The sequence below is a fragment of the Orycteropus afer genome, unplaced genomic scaffold (assembly GCF_000298275.1).
Source record: "Orycteropus afer afer isolate SDZICR_OR568_19922 unplaced genomic scaffold, OryAfe1.0 scaffold00014, whole genome shotgun sequence".
Classification (NCBI taxonomy): domain Eukaryota; kingdom Metazoa; phylum Chordata; class Mammalia; order Tubulidentata; family Orycteropodidae; genus Orycteropus; species Orycteropus afer.
In genome coordinates, this window is record NW_006921601.1 from 15,943,871 (window position 1) to 15,952,203 (window position 8,333).

Genomic DNA, 8,333 nt, shown 5'->3' on the forward strand with positions numbered 1-8,333 from the left:
TTGCATTGTGGTAAACTGTGGTCAATGACATGAGACAAAGTATATGTGAACTGCTGTATGGAAAGTGAATTTGCTCTGTAAATCTTCACCCAAATCACACACACACAAAAAAAGAATCTATAGAAGAATTCTGATCAGAAGGGGGGAAGCGCAGAACAGAATTTCAAATTTTCATAGACTCCAGATTTTCTGGAGCCCAAGGGGGCTGGATGAACCACTGAAACTATTGCCCTGAAATAATCTTTAACAATTAAATAAAAAATATCCCTTAAAGTCTTCTTAAAATCAAACAGTAGTTTAGTTTAACAAGTTAAAAAAAAAAGTGTACCTTAAGCATTATAGTGTCTTAAGAATTATCTGTATGGGATCAAATTGACAACAGCAATCCTAAAGATTATATAGGGACCTTAGGGGGGGCAGTAAGTTTATGTTAGTGGAATAGGAACAACTCGGAAAAGGAGGGTAAGAATGGTTGCACAATTCAAAGAATGGGATCAATGTCATTGAACTTTACATGGAGAAACTGTCTAATTGGTATGTGTTTTGCTGTGTACATTCTCAGTAACAGCAACTAAATAAAATTTAAAAGAAAATGAAAACATAGTCTACATAGTTATGCCTCTTTTCTGATCTTAGCATCTCTAGGATGGAGGCAAGGTGGGAGTTCTTATCCCTATTTTTAGAGGAGGAAACTAAGGTTCAGTGCTGATTCCATCAATCATTAGCTATATACAGACATCTGTAAAATAGAAGTAATAGTGTTTACCACAAAAGGGTTATTACAGGGAATAAATGAGAGAACATGTATTTGGGCACCCTGGAAGTTTTATCACTAATAATTTATCACTCTTACTGACAATCTATTATGTGTTGGCAATTTTTTATTCATTCATGAGCCTGAGAGTACTTGAGAAGTTTTGATCTTGGACTCTACTGTTCGGCTTTGAGAATGACGAGCAGGAGAGAGAGTCCCTGATGGACCAGTGTGGGAGACAAATGGGAAAGGGCAGCCTGGGCCCTGGGAAGTTCCAGTACTCCTGTTTCCCAGCCAGCTTAAGTGCACTCAAACTCAGCAGATCACTTATGCAGCAGGGACATCAGCAACTGGGTCCTGCAGCTCTGGTTTTGACCTAAGTAAAGAAGGAGGGATCAGAGATACATAGAATTTTAAAGCTGGAAAGGTCCTTAGAGAAGACCTCTTTGGCCTGTTCCTTCTGTAAAATGAAGAAGCCGAAGTGCTTGTCTGAGGACTAAAGGAACTTTTGTGACCAAGGCAGGACTAGAATCCACAAGTCGTGACCTGCAACCCTCAGTATTTCCCCCGGACAAAGGCCTTCTTTGGCTCCTGTCAGGTCCTCTTCTAGCAACTGTGCACATTTACCAGTGGAGAGATAGAGACCCAGAGAGAAGGCAAGACTTGAATTATCTCCAATACAAAGTCAGTAAGAGAGCTTCTCCCTCTGTCCATATGAAAACAAAGCCCTTGTTTTTACTTTTCCATATGTACTATAAGATACACAGGAAGACTCCCAGCTGCTGCAGACCCTTACATTGTGACAGTCGCCACACACATACGCATATATCATAGAGTAGGCCAGATTTGGTCTATGCTTCCTGCCTTCTGGAAGCACACAACATCTCATGAACTCTCTGAACCTCAGTTACTCCCCTTCGTATAAAGGGAAAAATAATCTCGTCTTGTAGAGTCATTGGAAGGATTCAGTGGGAGTGCACAAATGTTTGATAAAACACAAGGTGCCTGTCACAAAAGTATTCACTATATAGTCAGTCACTTGTGACAGGTGATGGGAGGCTGAGTTTAGGGAAGACATCCAAGAAAGGGAAGTAGACTAACAATTGTTGTTGTTGTTGTTGTTGTTGTTGTTGTTAGGTGCCATCAAGTCATCTTCGACTCATAGCGACCCTATGCACAGCAGAACAAACAACGCTCAGTCCACACCAGCTCCGTGATCACTGCTATACTTGAGCCCATTGCCGCAGCCACTGTGTCAATCCATCTTGTTGAGGGCCTTCTCCTCTTTCGTCGACCCTCCACCTTACCAAGCATGACATCCTTCTCCAGGGAATGGTCCCTTCCACCAACATGACCAAAGTAGGGGAGACGAAATCTGGCCATTCTCGCTTCCAAGGAGCATTCCTGCTGCACTTCCTCCAGGACAGATTTGTTAGTTCACTTAGCAGTCCACGGTACTTTCAGCATTCTTCGCCAACACCACAGCTCAAAAGCATTCATTCTTCTTCGGTCTTCCTTATTCATTGTCCAGCTCTCACATGCATATGAGGTGATTGAAAATATCATGGCTTGTGTCAGGTGCACCCTAGTCCTCAAGGATATCTTTGTTCCTCAGCACTTGAAAGAGGTCTTTTGCAGTCGACTTGCTCAGTGCTATACATTGTCTGATGTCCTGACTGCTGCTTCCATTGGCATGGATAACTTCAATCTTTTCTCCCTTTATTGCGATGCTGCTTATAGGTCCAGTTGTGAGGATTTTCGTTTTCTTTATATTGACATATAATCCATACTGAAGACTGTATTCTTCAATCTTCATCAGTAGGTGCTTCATCTCACTTTCAGCAAGCAAAGTTGTGTCGTCAGTGTATTGCAGGTTGTTAATGATTCTCCCCCCCCCCATTTGGATGCCACGTTCTTCTTCACATAGTCCAGCATCTTGGATTATTTGCTCAGCATACAGATTGAATAAGTATGATGAAAGGATACGACACTGACACACTCCCTTCTTGATTTTAAACCATGCAGTGTCCCCTTGTTCTGTTTGAATGACAGCCTCCTGGTCTATATACAGGTTCCTCATGAGTACAATTAAGTGTTCTGGAATTCCCATTTTTCTCAATGTTATCCACAATTTGTTATAATCCACACAATTGAATGCTTTTGCATAATCAATAAAACACAAGTAAACATCTTTCTGGGATTCTTTGCTTTGAGCCAGGATCCATCTGACATCTGTAATGATATCCCTTGTTCCATGTCCTCTTCTGAATCCAGCTTGCACCTCTGGAAGTTCTCTGTCAATACTGCTGCAACCGTTTTTAAAGTATCTTCAGTAAGATCTTACTTGCATGCGATATTAATGATATTGTTCAATAATTTCCACATTCTGTGGGATCACCTTTCTTTGGAATGGGCACAAATATGGATCTCTTCCAGTCAGTTGGCCAGCCCATTAACAATTATTGAGCCCTTAACTAATCTATTGTCTGTCAAGGTTAATCATCTCACTCCTCTCAACTATCTATAAAACAAAACAGAACAAAAACAAACCCGTTGCTGTAGAGTCAATTCTGATTCATAGCAGCCCTACAGGACAGACTAGAACTGCTCCATAGGGTTTCCAAGGCTGTAAATCTTTACAGCAACAGATTGCTTCATCTTTCTCCCATAGAGCAGCTGGTGGGTTCAAACAATCAACCTTTCAGTCAGCAGCCAAGTGCTTGACCATCGTGCCACCAGCATTTCTCCAACTACCTGTAGGTAGGTTTTATTTTACAGATGAGGAAACTGAGGCTTAAAAAGTGAAGTAAAATAACAAGAAGAGCCATAATAGTAATGATTGTGCTTTTTTTAAAAGGGAGAAAGGAAAGTCCTTCTTAACAGAAAAAAAATAAAAGCTAACTAATAATGAATGTAAACAGAATGATAGCATTAGAAAATGACTATCAAGGACCTTACAATAACCAGTTCTGGCAAGAATCATCAATGGATGCTAAAATCACTGGGTAAAGGGCTGCTATAGAACAGGATATTCCACACAGCCACAAAGTATCACCCCATGTAAATTACAAAGGGAAAAAGGGACCTTTACAATGAAAAAAATCTATGGGCTGCACCTTAACCAAATAATCAAACATCACCTCTAATAATAGGACAAATTGATATCATGTGCTTCCTTTTGTGATGCAGTGAGGGCACTTCACCTATGTAATATCCCTGCCAAAAATGTCTAATCTTAATCTGATACAAAGAACAACCAGACAAGCTCATAGTGAAGGACTTTCTACAAATATATGGGCTGAACTTGTCAAGATGTCAAAGTTATGAAAGACTGGGGAGGGGGGGAGTTGAAGCTCTAGATTACAAACATAAACTCAGGTAAACCATACGCTTCCAGAGGAAAACACAGGAGAATCTCTTCACAACCTCCGGACAGAACACACACAAATTAACCATAATAGGGATAATTGATAAGTTGGATTTCATCAAAATTTTAAATTTCTGCTCATTAAAAGACACAATCAAGAAAATGAGTAGGTAAGCCACAGGGTGAGAAAAATACTCAGTTTATATATGACAAAGGACTTATATTCAGACTATATAAAGAACCGCTACAAACATATATGAAATAGAAGCAACCCAATAAAATGGGCAAACATTAAAAGAAGATAAATGAATGACCAATAAATATATGAAAGGGGATCAAATATTATTAGTCATCAGAGAAATAAAAACTAAGAACACAGTGAGAAATCATGTCATACCTACTAAACAAAAAAGCCAAACCCACTGCTGTCAAGTAGATTCTGACTCACAGTGACCTCTATTGGGTTTCCGAGGCGGTAAATCTTTACAGAAGTAGATTGCCCCCTCTTCCTTCTGCAGTGTGGCTGGTGGGTTTGAACTGCCAACCCTCTGGTGGCTTCAAATGCCTTAGGCACTGCGCCACCACAGGTCCTTATTATACCTATTAGAATAGTCAAAAAAAAAAAAGATGGACAGCCCCAAATGTTGGCAAGGATGTGGAGAAATTGGGACTCAGTTTCTTTTTATTGTTGATGGGAGTGTACAATGGTGCATCACTAGGTATTTACTCAGGGGAAATAAAACATGCCCACAAAAAGGTTTGTCTAATAATACTCATACTAGTTAAAAACTGGAAACAACTCAAATGCCCATTAACCAGAGAATGGATAAACAAACTGAGGTATATTCATTCAGTGGAACACGAAACAAAACCTATTACCATTGAGTTGGTTCCAACTCATAACGACTTTATAGGACAAAGTAGAACTGCCCCATTGGGTTTCTAAAGCTGTAAATCTTTACAGAAGCAGGCTACATCTTTCTCCTGGGAAACAGCAAGTGGGTTTCAAACACTGACCTTCCAGTTAGCAGCCCAGCACTTACCCACTCTGCCAACATGGCTCCTGGTAGACTACTACTCATCAGTAAAAACTACTGACAGACACAACATGGATGAATGTCAAAAACATTATGCTGAAAAAAAACAAAACTCCACTATGCTGAACAAAAGGAGACACACACACACATGCATTTCTATAAAGTAAAAGAACTGGCAAAATTAATCTATGAGGATAGAAATCAGAAAGTGGCTACAGGGGGCAGAGTGATAATTATTTAGAAAGGATGACTGTACATAAACTATACTTCAATTAAAAAAAAAAAGACTACTCAGATTAAAAAAAAAAAAGTCAAGAAACCTGTTCTAAGTTAAAGAAAATTCGAGAGACAAGACTACCAAATATAATATGCTAATCCTTAATTAGATCCTGGATCAGGAAAAGTAAAAGGCATTATTACAACAACAGGGAAAATCCAAAAAGGGAAACATATTAGTTAATAGTAGTGTAGCAATATTGAATGCTTTGAGTGTAATCATGTATTGAAGTTATATAGGAGAACCTCCTTGTTCTTAGGTGATACAAGCTGAAATGTTTAGAGCTCAAGTGTCATGATTTCTGCAATCAACTCTCAAATGGTTCAGGAAAAAAAATACAGATATGTAGAGAAAGATAAAGCAAATATGGCAAAAGGTTAACAACTGATGAATCTAGGTATATGGATATTCCTTGTTGTTGTTATGTGCTGTCGAGTCAGTTCTGACTCTAAGTGGCCCTGTGGACATCAGAACAAAACACTGCCTGATCCTGCACCATCCTCATAACACTTGCTATGCTTCAGACCATCATTGCAGCCACCGTGTCAGTCCATCTCATTGAGGGTCTTCCCCTTTTTCGTTGACCCTTTACTTTACCAAGCATGATATCCTTCTCCTGGGAATGATCCCTTCTGACAACATCACCAAAGTAGGTGAGACACAATCTGGCCATTCTTGCTTCCAAGGCTGTACTTCTTCAGGACAGATTTGTTGATTCTTCTGGCAATCCATGATACTTTCAGTATTTTTCACCAACACCACAATTCAAATGCATCAGTTCTTCTGCAGTCTTCCTTATTAAATGTCTGGCTTTCCCATGTATATGAGGCTATTGAAAATGCCATAGCTTGGGTCAGGCACATCTTAGTCTTCAAAACAACATCTTTGCTCCTTAACATTTTAAAGATGTCTTTTGTAGCAGATTTGCCCAGTGCGAAATGACATCTGATTTCTTGACTACAGCTTCCATGGGCATGGATGTGGATCCAAGTAAGATGAAATCCCTGACAGCTTGCATCTTTTCTCCATTTATCATGATGCTGTTTATTGGTCCAGCTGTGAGGATTTTTGTTTTCTTTATGTTGAGATGTAATCCATACTGAAGACTCATCTTTGATCTTCATCAGTAAGTGCTTCAAATCATCTTCACTTTCAACAAGTAAGCTTGTGTCATCTGCATATCAAAGGTTGTTAATGTGTCTTCCTCCAGTCCTGATGCAGTCATGTCTTCTTCATGTAGTCCAGCTTCTTGAATTATTTGCTCAGGATATAGATTGAATAAGTGTGATAAAAAGATACAACCCTGATGCATCCCATTCCTGATTTTAAAACATGCACTATCTCCTTGTTCTGTTCAGATGACAGCCTCTTGGTCTTTGTAAAGGTTCCTCATGAGCACAATTAAGTGTTCTGGAATTATCCATAATTTGTTATGATCCACACAGTCAAATGCATAGTCAATAAACACAAGTAAATATCTTTCTGGTGTTCTTTGCTTTCAGCCAAGATTCATCTGACATCAGCAATGATACCCCTTGTTCCATGTCCTCTTGTGAATCCAGCTTGCCTTTCTGGAAGTTCCCTGTCAATACACTGCTGCAGCTATTTTTTTTTTTTTTTTTTTTTTTTTGAATTGTGATTTGGGTGAAAGTTTACAGAGTAAATTCACTTTCCATACAGCAGTTCACATACACCTTGTCTCATGACATTGACTACAATTTACGACAATGCAACAGCTCCCCTCCCACTTCCTCCCCATAGTTACTTCTTCCCTGTGTCCTTCCCTCCATGCACTCCTGCCCCCTGAACTGTCTCCCTGTGCATACACAGGCCTTCTATTCTCCCATGATTGTTCTCTCCAAGGAGTGTATCTACCTCAGGTACATGTTCAACTCAAATGCCTGTCTTTTGTTTGGCTGGAAGCCACAGGTGTGGATTCAATTCCAGACCTGAAGGGCAGCTAGGGGCCATAGTCTCAGTGGTTCCACCAGGCTTTATCAGATCAGCAAACCTGGTCCCCCCCCCCCCTTTTTTTAAATGATTTTGAGTTTTGTTCCACATTGTTCTCCCACTCTATTCAGGGTCTCCTATATAGACACTTCTAAATAGATCCCCCTCTGAGTGGTTGACGGTGGTAGCCAGGCACCATTTAGTTCTTCTGGTCTCATATTCATATAAGCTGAGGATCATGTGGTGTCCAGTCACTTGGACTAATTGTTTCCATAAGTCTTTGGTTTTCTTCAACCATTTTTAAATTATCTTCAGCAAAATTTCACTTGCATGTGATACTAATTGTATGGTTTGATAATTTCCACATTCTGTTGGATCACCTTTCTTTGTAATGGGCACAAAAGTAGATCTCTTCCAGTCATTTGGCTGGGTAGCTGTCTTCCAAATTTCTTGGCATAAACAAGTAAGTGCCTCCAGCGCTGCATCCATTTCTTGAAATATCTCAATGGCTATTCCGTCAATTCCTGGAGCCTTGTTTTTGTCAATTCCTTCAGTGCATCTTGGAACACCTTCCTTGATCATATGTCACCTTCTGAAACAGCTGAACTTTGACCAATTCTTTCTAGTCTCTGTGTATTCCTTCCATCTGATGCTTCCTGAATCATTCAGTATTTTGCCCATAGACTCCTTCAATATTGCAACTCAAGCCTTGAATCTCTTCTTCAGTTCTATCAGCTTGAGAAATGCCAAGCATGTTCTTCCCTTCTGATTTTCCAAATCCAGGTCTTTGCACATTTCATTATTATACTTTGTTTTGTCTTCTCAAGCTGCCCTTTGAAATTATCTGTTCCGCTCTTTTATTTAATTGTTTCTTGCATTTGCTTTAGCTACTCTCTGTTCAGGAGCAATTTTCAGGGTCTCTTCTGACATATAATTTGTTTTTTTTCT